At 44.1% G+C, this 13,441-nt stretch overlaps 1 protein-coding gene across 9 annotated transcripts in view; it reads left to right on the top strand.

Annotated features, from left to right (window-relative positions):
* LOC146184524 (uncharacterized) overlaps positions 1-13,441 on the top strand; it is a 546,446-nt gene that overhangs the window by 129,889 nt on the left and 403,116 nt on the right. For 7 of the 9 annotated variants that reach the window (XR_014708881.1, XR_014708880.1, XR_014708877.1 and 4 more), the window contains exons 9-12: positions 1,207-1,300; positions 6,599-6,692; positions 8,284-8,377; positions 11,454-11,547. The exons of 1 other annotated variant lie outside the window; for it this stretch is intronic. The gene's annotated coding sequence lies outside the window, so the exon portion shown is untranslated. The remainder of the gene's footprint in view (positions 1-1,206; positions 1,301-6,598; positions 6,693-8,283; positions 8,378-11,453; positions 11,548-13,441) is intronic. One more of the 9 variants, XR_014708875.1, reaches the window with a different exon arrangement.

The following is a 13,441-nucleotide window of genomic DNA, read 5'->3' on the forward strand; positions in this document are numbered from 1 at the left end:
GCATTTTTATTACAAATGCTTTAGTAGGCTTTGTTGACAATAATATATAATCTAGAGAAGCATCTTTGTAGCAATAAATATTTGTTTGCAAGTAAATTTAAAATGAGGCTCAAGTAATTGGAGCAAAAAAATTAGGCAAAAATGCTGTACATGTGACATATCATCTCCTCCCAGCCTTTTCAATCGCTTGTATAGAGAGAAGAGATTCAGTTTCAGCATATTACCTTGAGCCATTAGGAATCTTGTCCAGCTGCATGAAACTGAGTTCTAGTGCATCTGCCATGAAAGCAGAAAGTTGCTCCACCATTGAGTCTGTTTATCAATAACAATTGGCAAACCCTACATTAAAATCATACTTTAATCGCTTTGAGGGAGATGCACTGAAGGTGCCAATCTCTAGAGACCGTATCAAAGAGGTTGGAAAGCCATACAGGGCTTATCACCAACATTCTGAAATTTAGGAAGTGCCAGTGTCTTTCAAGAAAAGAAAACATAGAAGCCACTGGCTGAAGTGGGAAAAGACTACCCTTGAGTGCTATCTATCCTCCTTGGGGACACTGCTGACCAGTGTCCAAGAGTTTTTATCAGATTGGGCGTGGGATTGGAAGCGATGTGAATGAGATAGAGAGCCGGAACGTGCTGCTCATTGATGTGGATTTAAGACCAGTGACAGTGCTTGAGCAAATCAAAGTTGCTGCCTCTACATTTCACTGTCAATGCAAGTGAGCAAAAATCAAACTTTTTGAAATTTGTGTTCAGTTATGAAGTGGAGAAGCAAGCATTGCATTTCCTACTAGTCTGTCCGAAACCATTGCTCAGGTGAGCTGTAGAAGTTTACACATGCTTTGGCGATGTGTACTCTCGGAGATGCGTGCACAGTCATCAAAGGATTGAACTTTTAATAAAAAGGAATCTAATTGTTTGTCTTTTGTATGTCAGGAACATAAAATTATTTGCAAATAATCGAAGCGTTTCGACCTTAGAAACTTGCTTCATAACATAACTTGAGGGCTCCAAAACTTGTTTTATTTCTCCAAAGCTGCTCCAAAATGGCATTACTACTCCCTGAGCTCCCAAGTTTATTTCATTTGTAGGTGCATGGGTCAAACACTGCTCACGGAACTGTGGATGAGTTAGGATTCAGCATGGCTCTATGTTCAACCAATTGTGTCTGATCTCTGTGTTCGACCAATCCCTTGTCCACAGTGTGCTGGAGTGACATTCCAGCATCGTGGAAGCGTGGAGGGCCATTACGTACCCCTTCCAGCTCAGTCTCCAAGCTCTCTCAGCTGCAGCTCAGGTGACTGTATTTGGCTTATCTAGTTGGCTAGAGCTGTGGATCTGGCTTTTACAATGCTACCTGTGCTTCAGTGTTCCGCAATGTCAGCAGGTGTTTGCTTTTTGTGAGGGGTATATGAATATTTGAAATTTTGAATACAAATAGAATATCTTTGTTATTTGATTTGTATTCATATTCGAAAAACTGATATTCGATCATCGAATACCCCGAAAATTCTCCCATGCACTAATTTTCCCTGCACTGCTCGCTTCACTGCCATAACCGTCTGCGTGGGCTGTAAAAAGTTAATGAGTGTACTGTATTCAGTGGCGATATGCCAGCTCCACATGATTTTATGAAAATCCTTCCTGTGCAAAGAAACTGGTATATGGAATCCTTATGCGATGGCATTGATATCTAATTTTTATTTGAAAAATTCACACACCCCTAGAGTTTGTAAATTTAGTTCTTTTGTCTTTTTGCAAATCCTTGGTGCGATATGGTATGTGTGGTGTTTTAGCTTTTTGCATTTGGCGCATATAGAAATTGATGGGGCACGCCTGAGAATCTTGGGAAAGTGTTTTTTCCTGTAACCAAGTAGAGTTTTATGGTGAAGCACAAGCCAAGCCACGGGGTACAAAAATTGTGCTTTCTGCCATTTCTCGAGTGGATTCACTATTGTGATGCCCCATTTTTTTGGGGGGGGCCATATTCCACCCCTTTCGCTTCGTAATTGCATGCTGCACAGTTTATAACAATGCACAGCACCGTTAATAGTTGCCTTTATGTGGAGACTACAGAGGAAAAAGCCCAGATGGCCTTTATTTTGGTGCAATTCTCCTCTTCAGATGCTTTGTCTACTTAGGGGCAATGACCTGACTATCAAATCTCTACTGTACGTGCAAGACACTCCTTCTATAAATGTGAATTCAATCATGAGCAATCAAGACCAAAAGGTTCTGGGCACAAAGATATGTTTCTTCGGAATGTGAATTGGGCCGATGCAAGTAGCTCTGAAGCTGCTTATACAAAAAAATATTGAACATTAAAAAAAAAAACGTATTTTACCAACACCCAAGGCCATTACATGAAAGAAAAGCGAGTAATGAGTCTTTTATATGAAGTGTCGATTTGCTAGACTGATCATTGCAAATTGGGTGAGCCAACGTATTTGTTGGAGCCAGGATAGCGAGGACATTGGTTGCACACACACTATAGTGCCAATCCAAAGTAGGTGTGTGCCTGTGAAGCCAAAGTTTCAAAAACGTCATTTGCTTGAAATGATTATTGTAATTCTAATTTTGAACATTTCGATTGGGCTTCTTTGTGAGAACCTTTGAAAAGACCAGAAAGAGAAGTGCCCCTTAGAAGGTGTGAGCATGCTAGGTATGCCCAAATACTTGTTAAGTGAACACAATTAAATAGCTTTCCTGATATAATATGTGCAAATAGATCATTTATTACACTGTGTGAAGTGGGCGGAAGACAGAGCATGAAACTTTATACTTTAGTGAGCACTTAAATATGGCATTGTTCTAGTTTTTCTTTAAATTAAAATTTTTTACTACAGTAGGATTGGGAGCACTGCTCTATTCTTATCCAAACTGCTTTCCTGCTCCATCCTGCTGCAAAGCACAAAATTGCTCCAAAACTGCTCCAAATCAGCTGCCTAAATGTGTTGATACCAAATTCGGCCAAACAAATGCTTTTGCAGCACAATGAGGAATTGTATTGCCTACAGAAATGCAATCTTATATAATTCCTTTATGCAACTTTGAGCAGTACAGTAATGCTGTTGCATTACTGTACTGCCGCCATACTCGGAACAATGGTAGCACACTGGCAGAGGTATAACACTTCTTGCACTGTGCCTGATACAATTCAGCATTTTGTATGCTAGATAAGAATGGAGCATAATGTTTGTTTGCAAGTAAATTTAAGATCTACCAGCAGATGGAGGGAATTGATTACGGAAAAATGATCTGTCCACTTGGCATAGCGCCTTTTGTACCCTTTTGAATTGCTAGTGTTGAGAGAAGTGAGAGCAGCGAGGGAAGTGGAGAATGCAAACTACAATGAGCTGTTAAGAACCTTGCATGGCTACAAAGTACTGCACTTCATCACTGACCCTCTTTTTTTTATTAAGTGTGTCAGGCACATGTAAGGTAAATGCATACTTGAAGCATTATAGAGGTGATGCCATGAAGGTGCCAATCACTAGAAATGTTCTTAAGAGTATTAGCCATTCAAGGCCTATTGCCAGTCTATTAAAACAAAGGAAACTCCAGCGTCGCTCAAACAAAACACGAGGCACCACTCACAGAAGGCAGTGAAGTCAAGAACCTGAAGCAGGAACAGGCTTCCCTTCAGTGTCTCCTGACCTGGTTGAAGCCACTACTGACCAGTGCTGAGACAGTTGGCAACAGAGGCGTAAGATCAAAAAGAATATGCACAACATAAAGAGCAGAAATGTGCTGCTCATTGATGTGAGCTCAAGACTAGTGGCGATTCATGAGCATATCAAAGTTGTGACTCCATCTTTGAATCTGTAAATTTAGAGTTGCCTAAACCTTGCATTCAATCTGAATATTCAGTTATGAAGTGCAGTAGCAAACATTCTGTTTATTGCTAGTCTGTTCAAAATTGTTTCCCAGCCTGTGTACATATTTTGCATGCTTTGCTTATCTGAGATGTGTGCATAGTGATCAGTCAATTAATGTTGTAATAATTGGGAAATAAATTTTTGTATATCAGGACGAAAAAATCGTAATTATTGTAAGCATTTGAGCTTGAAAATATGCTCAAAACATCATTGGAATGCTCCTGAACTTCTTTTTCTTGCTCTAAAGCTGCTCCAAAGTTGAATCCAGGAACTGCGGCCCAATAGTGGGCATCTTATTCACTGCACGACCACAGCGAGACTAACTGTGGCTTATACAGTAAAAGCTCGTTAATCCGGATCTCAAGGGACCGGAAAAAATGTCCGAGTTAACCGAATTCCGGATTATCGAATGCACAATGAAAATAAGAAAAATGTACGGCGCATAAACATACCTTTACTGCATGAAAAACTGCGTTATTTTTGTTTGCCTAGTCGCCGGAATTTGCGCAAGAACGATTTTCTTCAACCCCATCAGGTGGTGGTGCGCACGCTCACTGTCGCGACACTCTACACAAAATTCTTCTAGTACAGCGAGGGCCTCCGCGGCCTCCTGCACGGTGCGACGTCGCGACGGCGGGTCGCGATCGTCTTCATCGGAATGATTTTCGTCCCCGTCGAGCACTTCCGATAATATGTCATCGTCAGTCAGTAGGCCAGCCACGGCAGCATCATCGTCTATTGCTACGTAGTCGGCAAGCTGGACACCACTAGGCAGGAGAAATTCAAAGCGCCTGTCATCCACCTCTTCGTTGTCCATATTTTCTGTGGGCTCCGGGGTATCCTCTGCAGTCACCTCTGGAGGAACGTCACAATCATCAGGGCGGACAAACCCGCTGTGCCTGAAGGAGTTGGCTATGACCTCGGCCGGCGTGTTGTTCCAAACTTGCACTAAAATGTGAATGGCACTGAGGAGGTTTAGGTCATATTCTCGCCCTGCCTCCTTGCACAGCAGCATCCGCTCTAGCACATGCTTCCTGTATCTGCATTTTACGTTCTGAATTATGCCCTGATCCAGCGGTTGCAGTGCAGCCGTCGTGTTCGGTGGAAGGAATACGAGCTCGATGCACTCCAGCCCTGTCACTCGGGTGTGCGCGCTGCAGTTGTCCACCACAAGTAAAACCTTGCGCTTGTTAGCGGAGAAGCGGCGGTCGAGCTGCCGCAGCCAAGCTTGAAAAATATCCGAGGTCATCCAGGCTTTTCTATTGGCTCGATACTCCACCGGCAAACGGGGAATGTTCTTAAAACACCTTGGGTTTTTTGCCTTCCCGATGACAAGTAGTGGCAGGCGCTCCGTGCCTGACATATTTGAAGCGAGAAGCACAGTGATCCTTTCCTTGCTCCTCTTCCCTCCAACGCACGGGTCACCCTTAAAGGTGATCGTTTTGTCCGGCAAGGCTTTGAAAAACAATGCCGTTTCGTCGGCATTGAAGACGTCGGCAGGTTCATAACGAGCCAGGTACTGGAGAAGCTCGGTTGACTTCCAGTCAGCAATGCGGCGTTCATCCACCGCTGCCTTCTCCCCACACACGTTTCTAAAGACTAGTCCATGCCTTTCTTTGAAGCGGGCGAACCATCCTTCAGACGCACTGAAAGATTCTATGTTCATTTTCTGTGCGTACCTGTCAGCTTGCTGACAGATCAGCGGGCCACTCAAAGAAAGCTGTCCGTCACGCATATCTGTAATCCACCGTAGCAGTGCTTCTTCCAGTTTCGGGTGCGCAGCCGTCCTTAGCCTTTTTCTCTTCCCGGTGAATTTGCCGCTGTCAAAAGCTTCGAAAATTTTTTCTTTGTTTTTCACGTAGTCGCTTAGCGTGCTTCTCTTGACGCCATACTTTTTCATTACCTCTTGACGAGAAATGCCTTCGTTCAGCTCCTTCAATATCTTTACTTTTCTTTCTAAATCATTTGCTGGCTGCTGTGGTCGTTTCGCTGGGGTGGCGGTCGCCATCACTATGAAGAACGACGGCGATGGCACAACGCACAAGCACAGTCGACGAACGCAACGTGCACTCACAACACAAAGAATGAAACAGCGTAGGGGCACTGTATCGTAGGCGTAGCACACGTGGCGTTGAGCAGCAGAACAAACCGTCCCGTCGTCCTTGCAGCTTTCAGTAGATGCTGGATGGTCCGGCGGCCCAAAACCCCAAACCCATGCATCGGGTGGTGGCTGGCGCCACCTAGCCACTGCTCGTTCATTCACTATCATCATCGTCATTCTCGAACCCTCATGCAGCTTTTGTTCGGTTTCGGTTTCTCCAACTCTCCTGCAGTCTCCTGCCACGCCGTCGGTTACGGCAAGGAGTGTGTGCCTCCGAACCGCCGAGCATCGCGCGGCTCACTGGAAGTTGCGATAGCCCTCGGGAGTTGTCCGAGTTAACCGGTGCGCGGCTAAATGCCTCCGAGCTAACGAGCATTTCACACCATTGAACTATACACAGTTTTGCCGGGACCGCGCCGCGAGTCCGAGTTAACCGAATTTCCGAGTTAACGAGATCCGGATAAACGAGGTTTTACTGTACTTATGCTTTTACTTATTGTCGACAGAGCTCTCCCGGAGTTGTTTCTTTGGCTGTCTGCACATTGCCCGCACGACATTTCGTGGCATTACTTCTCTTCTTATCTTGCATTACACCACATCTTATCTTACATTCCAGTGTACTCGGTTATTGAAGAACAGACCTGCATTTCCATTGTCCCCTCCAAGAGACCTATCAAAGCGGCTGTGAAAAGAAAGCAGATGTCGTTGCGGTGAGTTGGCGGAAACTGGTCTTAAATAGCCCCAGCACTGCCATTCGGGTATTATCATGACCAGGCTTATCTAGGGCGAATTCAACATTGAAATAATTCGTGACTGATCGGTATTGGACGAGCCTAGCTGCAAACCACCTATACTGCCGCTTTGTATTCAATGCTCGAAAAATATTGATTGTTCTGTTTTGCAGGAATGGTAGGGTTATCTGACCTTTTTGTAGTATTAATTGTGCTAGTACAGACACGGTGCTCTAATGGACGGAGTTGACCGGAATGTTACTCTTTCGCCGCTTATTGGTGGATGGTTGTCCAAACCGCCGACCCCAGCCTGTGATCAGGCACGACGACGATGGCGGGCGGTAGGTGCGCTGACAACAGACAGGCATTTTTATTACAAATGCTTTAGTAGGCTTTGTTGACAATAATATATAATCTAGAGAAGCATCTTTGTAGCAATAAATATTTGTTTGCAAGTAAATTTAAAATGAGGCTCAAGTAATTGGAGCAAAAAAATTAGGCAAAAATGCTGTACATGTGACATATCATCTCCTCCCAGCCTTTTCAATCGCTTGTATAGAGAGAAGAGATTCAGTTTCAGCATATTACCTTGAGCCATTAGGAATCTTGTCCAGCTGCATGAAACTGAGTTCTAGTGCATCTGCCATGAAAGCAGAAAGTTGCTCCACCATTGAGTCTGTTTATCAATAACAATTGGCAAACCCTACATTAAAATCATACTTTAATCGCTTTGAGGGAGATGCACTGAAGGTGCCAATCTCTAGAGACCGTATCAAAGAGGTTGGAAAGCCATACAGGGCTTATCACCAACATTCTGAAATTTAGGAAGTGCCAGTGTCTTTCAAGAAAAGAAAACATAGAAGCCACTGGCTGAAGTGGGAAAAGACTACCCTTGAGTGCTATCTATCCTCCTTGGGGACACTGCTGACCAGTGTCCAAGAGTTTTTATCAGATTGGGCGTGGGATTGGAAGCGATGTGAATGAGATAGAGAGCCGGAACGTGCTGCTCATTGATGTGGATTTAAGACCAGTGACAGTGCTTGAGCAAATCAAAGTTGCTGCCTCTACATTTCACTGTCAATGCAAGTGAGCAAAAATCAAACTTTTTGAAATTTGTGTTCAGTTATGAAGTGGAGAAGCAAGCATTGCATTTCCTACTAGTCTGTCCGAAACCATTGCTCAGGTGAGCTGTAGAAGTTTACACATGCTTTGGCGATGTGTACTCTCGGAGATGCGTGCACAGTCATCAAAGGATTGAACTTTTAATAAAAAGGAATCTAATTGTTTGTCTTTTGTATGTCAGGAACATAAAATTATTTGCAAATAATCGAAGCGTTTCGACCTTAGAAACTTGCTTCATAACATAACTTGAGGGCTCCAAAACTTGTTTTATTTCTCCAAAGCTGCTCCAAAATGGCATTACTACTCCCTGAGCTCCCAAGTTTATTTCATTTGTAGGTGCATGGGTCAAACACTGCTCACGGAACTGTGGATGAGTTAGGATTCAGCATGGCTCTATGTTCAACCAATTGTGTCTGATCTCTGTGTTCGACCAATCCCTTGTCCACAGTGTGCTGGAGTGACATTCCAGCATCGTGGAAGCGTGGAGGCCCATTACGTACTCCTTCCAGCTCAGTCTCCAAGCTCTCTCAGCTGCAGCTCAGGTGACTGTATTTGGCTTATCTAGTTGGCTAGAGCTGTGGATCTGGCTTTTACAATGCTACCTGTGCTTCAGTGTTCCGCAATGTCAGCAGGTGTTTGCTTTTTGTGAGGGGTATATGAATATTTGAAATTTTGAATACAAATAGAATATCTTTGTTATTTGATTTGTATTCATATTCGAAAAACTGATATTCGATCATCGAATACCCCGAAAATTCTCCCATGCACTAATTTTCCCTGCACTGCTCACTTCACTGCCATAACCGTCTGCGTGGGCTGTAAAAAGTTAATGAGTGTACTGTATTCAGTGGCGATATGCCAGCTCCACATGATTTTATGAAAATCCTTCCTGTGCAAAGAAACTGGTATATGGAATCCTTATGCGATGGCATTGATATCTAATTTTTATTTGAAAAATTCACACACCCCTAGAGTTTGTAAATTTAGTTCTTTTGTCTTTTTGCAAATCCTTGGTGCGATATGGTATGTGTGGTGTTTTAGCTTTTTGCATTTGGCGCATATAGAAATTGATGGGGCACGCCTGAGAATCTTGGGAAAGTGTTTTTTCCTGTAACCAAGTAGAGTTTTATGGTGAAGCACAAGCCAAGCCACGGGGTACAAAAATTGTGCTTTCTGCCATTTCTCGAGTGGATTCACTATTGTGATGCCCCATTTTTTTGGGGGGGGCCATATTCCACCCCTTTCGCTTCGTAATTGCATGCTGCACAGTTTATAACAATGCACAGCACCGTTAATAGTTGCCTTTATGTGGAGACTACAGAGGAAAAAGCCCAGATGGCCTTTATTTTGGTGCAATTCTCCTCTTCAGATGCTTTGTCTACTTAGGGGCAATGACCTGACTATCAAATCTCTACTGTACGTGCAAGACACTCCTTCTATAAATGTGAATTCAATCATGAGCAATCAAGACCAAAAGGTTCTGGGCACAAAGATATGTTTCTTCGGAATGTGAATTGGGCCGATGCAAGTAGCTCTGAAGCTGCTTATACAAAAAAATATTGAACATTAAAAAAAAAAACGTATTTTACCAACACCCAAGGCCATTACATGAAAGAAAAGCGAGTAATGAGGCTTTTATATGAAGTGTCGATTTGCTAGACTGATCGTTGCAAATTGGGTGAGCCAACGTATTTGTTGGAGCCAGGATAGCGAGGACATTGGTTGCACACACACTATAGTGCCAATCCAAAGTAGGTGTGTGCCTGTGAAGCCAAAGTTTCAAAAACGTCATTTGCTTGAAATGATTATTGTAATTCTAATTTTGAACATTTCGATTGGGCTTCTTTGTGAGAACCTTTGAAAAGACCAGAAAGAGAAGTGCCCCTTAGAAGGCGTGAGCATGCTAGGTATGCCCAAATACTTGTTAAGTGAACACAATTAAATAGCTTTCCTGATATAATATGTGCAAATAGATCATTTATTACACTGTGTGAAGTGGGCGGAAGACAGAGCATGAAACTTTATACTTTAGTGAGCACTTAAATATGGCATTGTTCTAGTTTTTCTTTAAATTAAAATTTTTTACTACAGTAGGATTGGGAGCACTGCTCTATTCTTATACAAACTGCTTTCCTGCTCCATCCTGCTGCAAAGCACAAAATTGCTCCAAAACTGCTCCAAATCAGCTGCCTAAATGTGTTGATACCAAATTCGGCCAAACAAATGCTTTTGCAGCACAATGAGGAATTGTATTGCCTACAGAAATGCAATCTTATATAATTCCTTTATGCAACTTTGAGCAGTACAGTAATGCTGTTGCATGTCACGAGTTGTGTGTACTTGCTACAAAAGCCGCCATACTCGGAACAATGGTAGCACACTGGCAGAGGTATAACACTTCTTGCACTGTGCCTGATACAATTCAGCATTTTGTATGCTAGATAAGAATGGAGCATAATGTTTGTTTGCAAGTAAATTTAAGATCTACCAGCAGATGGAGGGAATTGATTACGGAAAAATGATCTGTCCACTTGGCATAGCGCCTTTTGTACCCTTTTGAATTGCTAGTGTTGAGAGAAGTGAGAGCAGCGAGGGAAGTGGAGAATGCAAACTACAATGAGCTGTTAAGAACCTTGCATGGCTACAAAGTACTGCACTTCATCACTGACCCTCTTTTTTTTATTAAGTGTGTCAGGCACATGTAAGGTAAATGCATACTTGAAGCATTATAGAGGTGATGCCATGAAGGTGCCAATCACTAGAAATGTTCTTAAGAGTATTAGAAAGCCATTCAAGGCCTATTGCCAGTCTATTAAAACAAAGGAAACTCCAGCGTCGCTCAAACAAAACACGAGGCACCACTCACAGAAGGCAGTGAAGTCAAGAACCTGAAGCAGGAACAGGCTTCCCTTCAGTGTCTCCTGACCTGGTTGAAGCCACTACTGACCAGTGCTGAGACAGTTGGCAACAGAGGCGTAAGATCAAAAAGAATATGCACAACATAAAGAGCAGAAATGTGCTGCTCATTGATGTGAGCTCAAGACTAGTGGCGATTCATGAGCATATCAAAGTTGTGACTCCATCTTTGAATCTGTAAATTTAGAGTTGCCTAAACCTTGCATTCAATCTGAATATTCAGTTATGAAGTGCAGTAGCAAACATTCTGTTTATTGCTAGTCTGTTCAAAATTGTTTCCCAGCCTGTGTACATATTTTGCATGCTTTGCTTGTCTGAGATGTGTGCATAGTCATCAGTCAATTAATGTTGTAATAATTGGGAAATAAATTTTTGTATATCAGGACGAAAAAATCGTAATTATTGTAAGCATTTGAGCTTGAAAATATGCTCAAAACATCGTTGGAATGCTCCTGAACTTCTTTTTCTTGCTCTAAAGCTGCTCCAAAGTTGAATCCAGGAACTGCGGCCCAATAGTGGGCATCTTATTCACTGCACGACCACAGCGAGACTAACTGTGGCTTATACTTATGCTTTTACTTATTGTCGACAGAGCTCTCCCGGAGTTGTTTCTTTGGCTGTCTGCACATTGCCCGCACGACATTTCGTGGCATTACTTCTCTTCTTATCTTGCATTACACCACATCTTATCTTACATTCCAGTGTACTCTGTTATTGAAGAACAGACCTGCATTTCCATTGTCCCCTCCAAGAGACCTATCAAAGCGGCTGTGAAAAGAAAGCAGATGTCGTTGCGGTGAGTTGGCGGAAACTGGTCTTAAATAGCCCCAGCACTGCCATTCGGGTATTATCATGACCAGGCTTATCTAGGGCGAATTCAACATTGAAATAATTCATGACTGATCGGTATTGGACGAGCCTAGCTGCAAACCACCTATACTGCCGCTTTGTATTCAATGCTCGAAAAATATTGATTGTTCTGTTTTGCAGGAATGGTAGGGTTATCTGACCTTTTTGTAGTATTAATTGTGCTAGTACAGACACGGTGCTCTAATGGACGGAGTTGACCGGAATGTTACCGTAAAAACCCGCGTATAATACGAGTTTTTTTTCCAACTTTCAGCGTTCCAAATTTCCGCCTCGTATTATTTGCGGATCCCAACCAAAATGTCAAAGTTTTGCGAGAAGTTTTGGTTTCGTTGTTGCCGCGTGGCTACGGCTTGGCTTTGTTATCGATGTGCGGCTACGGCTTGGCTTCGTTGCCCTAACGTGGCCGCACCCCGCAGTGGCCACGACGTCGAGGTGTCGTCTCTTTGTTGTTGAGTCGTCGAGTGCGCACAGCATCAGCGCATGTGCTCTCGTGCAAACCACGGTTCGCGAAAAAGTGCACGCTTTTTTCTTTAAGTGAACGAGCAGGATGCCAGGGTCTCGGAAACAGTACTCGGCTGCTTTTAAGAGAAAGGTGATTTTAGTTGCTGAAAACATCGGCAACAGTGCGGCCGGGAGGCAGTTTGGCGTCACCGAGGGAAGCATTCGCGGATGGCGACGACAGAAAGAAGCCCTTTTCGCGTGCAAGGGAATGCGAAGAAGCTTTCGCGGGCCAAAGAATGGCGCATTCCCGGAAATTGAACTCGCTCTGACGGAGTTCGTACGAGAACAGCGAGCATCGCATCTAGCTGTGAGCGTAGAGCTTATGCAAGCAAAAGCTAGGGAGCTTGCAAGGGAAAAGGGAATTCCGAGCTCCGCCTTCAAAGCAAGCAAGCACTGGATACATCGCTATATGTGCCGTGCTGGATTCTCGCTACGCCGGCGAACCTCGATTTCACAAAAGCTGCCCGAATCCTTCGAAGAGCTGCTGGTGGCTTTTCAGCGCCACGTGATTTCTTTGCGAAAGACCAAAAACTTTCAGCTGGGGCAAATAGGCAATGCTGACCAGACGCCGGTTTACCTGGACATGCCATCGCCCCTCACCGTCCATGAGAAAGGCTCTAAACAAGTTTGTATCCGGTCTACTGGAAACGAGAAGACGCGGGTTACAGTCATGCTATCGTGCACGGCAGACGGCCGCAAGCTCCCGCCCTATGTCATCTTCAAGCGCAAGACAATGCCGAAAGGTGAGGAGCTGCCGAAGAATGTCATCGTGAGATGCCACGAAAAAGGTTGGATGAACGAGGATCTTGTCCTCGACTGGGTGAAGTCAGTGTGGTGCAAACGGCCCGGTGCACTGTTGTCCTTTCCATCCATCCTCGTGCTGGACGCGTTTCGTTGCCATTTGGCCGACTCGGTGAAAAGGCTGCTAAGCGACTGCCGCACAGAACTTGTTGTGATTCCGGGTGGGATGACCTCACAACTTCAGCCTCTCGACGTTTGTGTCAACAAACCCTTCAAGGACGCAGTCAAGCGATGCTACGCGGAATGGATGCGGTCAGGTGAGCCTGCAGTGACGCCGGCCGGGCGGCTGAAGCGAGCATCGCCAGCCACGCTGTGCAAATGGATTGTGGACGCGTGGGCAAGCATCCCAGAGGAGCTTGTGCGCCGTTCGTTTAAGAAGTGCGGCATCTCAAACGCCCTCGATGGCACAGAAGATGAGTACCTGTGGGATGATTTGTCCGACAAAGAAATTTCCGAGGAAAGCGCTGCTGAAGATGAAAGTGATTGAAGTGTGAGGTCCGATTTCAATAAATGTCTTG

The sequence above is a fragment of the Amblyomma maculatum genome, chromosome 7, assembly GCF_055883805.1.
Source record: "Amblyomma maculatum isolate TAMU_Amacu chromosome 7, ASM5588380v1, whole genome shotgun sequence".
In the NCBI taxonomy this organism is placed as follows: Eukaryota; Metazoa; Arthropoda; class Arachnida; order Ixodida; family Ixodidae; genus Amblyomma; species Amblyomma maculatum.